This window comes from Perca flavescens, chromosome 16 (assembly GCF_004354835.1).
Source record: "Perca flavescens isolate YP-PL-M2 chromosome 16, PFLA_1.0, whole genome shotgun sequence".
NCBI lineage: Eukaryota > Metazoa > Chordata > Actinopteri > Perciformes > Percidae > Perca > Perca flavescens.
Genome location: NC_041346.1, coordinates 17,321,312 through 17,323,430, shown reverse-complemented (window position 1 = coordinate 17,323,430; position 2,119 = coordinate 17,321,312).

Below are 2,119 nucleotides of genomic sequence, written 5' to 3'. Positions count from 1 at the left end.
GTTGTGTGTGCATTTGGTTTATTGGATTTGTTTCAGCATTTTGAATAAATATAACACATTATATGTTAATATTAGAATATTGCTGTTATCAGATTTGTATTATTATTTACAAGTGAAAATGAACTGTATCCCAACCACTAAGTTAGCTGCAAACAAAATCAAGCCCATTACGAAATGAAGAGCAGGGTTTTACTTTCTGGTTTGTAGTACTGCATTTTATTGAATCTAATAAATCATTTTCTCTTGTTTACCAAAATAAAAAGGTTCAACATTCCAATATATAAAGATCCAGGATTATGAGTGCTCATGATAACCTCCTACTCTGATAATACTGTAGCTGCCCATGAATGACATCTTTGAGAAACAGCAGCATCAACAAACAGACTTACAGAGTTACAGTGCATGATGTCAGTGTCGGTATTTGATCTGAATGGGACAACAACAAAAAGTGCTAGAAAGCGAGACCATGACTGACGCAACTTTAATAATGGTGAAAGAGTGACACGATCAGAGGACTGAGGAACTCGTCTGACCAAAACCAGCAGAGATACATTCTGAAAAACGGTAAACGGCTTATCATAATTTTAAATCATGTCGTCTCCCAAGTAAATGGAAAAATATACATTTAATGACTTATCAGTAAGCAACAATATAAGCTACTGTATATATGCGATTCACTTAACAGCAATAATTCAGCTTCTTTTTTATTTTTTTATTTTTTTAAACGTACCACAGGCATACTGTACACACAGATATTTTAGTGACATCTGAGTTAACTGGATCTCGTGACAAGAAAACAAAGTTTAATTGCATAACAGGTTAAAGTAAACCAGGCTTCCTCTACCTCTCACTTTGTGATGGATATTTGGAAGGACACCTTGACAATATGACAACAGGTATGCTGATGTTACACTCAGAAAAGAGGAAGTAGCACCTGTCACCTACCTAAGATTCGACACATTAACAGACAACACAATCAAAGCAAAAGACACTTGGTAGACTTGGAAACTAAATGGTATTGCTTGGTGGCAGTTATTTCAAATGAAAGAGGGATGAGTCTTTGATAAAAATAGTACAAAAAAAGCTTCACTTAAGGTCCACTAATTAGCTTTTTCCTATCTCCTTCTCCTCTCTTCCTCAGGAGAAGGATGAGGCCATTCACATGATCTCCCCGTCATATACGACCACCTTAAGTCACGGAAGCTGACCCATCTCCATGACAACTGAGCAAACTCCTGCTGATGAAGCCGTAAAATTTGAAAGCCCAGAAAAAAGCTAGTAATTTGGCCTTGAGTTCAATTTTCTTTTTGTTGTCAGCTGCTGTTTCAAAGGTGACGAATTAACCTTCACGCGCAATAGCAGGAATGTAGTGCAGCACGTGGTGTGATCAAGCAGCAGTTTTCCTTGTTCGTATCTTCGGCAGAAATCACATCTGTGCACTTAATTCTAGATGAGGAAACAATCACATCCTTCACACAGCAAGTGTTAAAAATGTTTACTTGTATACACTTTATTTCCTAAAGTTCATTTGAGAAAAAAAAAAAAAAAAAAGAGTAAACTATCACACCAAGCTTGCTGGTTATGAGATGCATATACCGTGAAATCCTAAACAAAAATCGATCAAAAGGCATGGCGTTTGGCACCTTGCACCCCCCTGTGTGTGAGACGAGATGACCCGGTGCATGTGGTGTTCGGATTAACAAATAGACGCTTAATAAAACACATGTAAATCTCTTTTTTTCTGATATTGCACATCCTAAAAGAACACTGAGGGAGATAACACAGCGTCATGTGGCATGACTGTGTAAACCATATTGACTCTAACCCTGCGATCTTATATTTTTCTGCTTCTCTGGACCACACAGAACAACCCGAGCCACTTTAAGTATCCATGGGACCACCTCCTCTCCTCTCCTCTCCTGCGAGTAAAATCTAAACGGAGAATAGAGAGTAGAAAGTGATGGCATGGGTTTCTGCTGTGTGTTTAACTGACCAAACAGACAAAGAGTGAGTGGCCCGGTGCAGCTGATGAGGGTCCACCAGGGAGGAGAAGTGGGACTGGAACATGAGTTAGTAAGGGAGAGGGGACAACAAACGGTGGTAGGCCAGAGGCAACAGT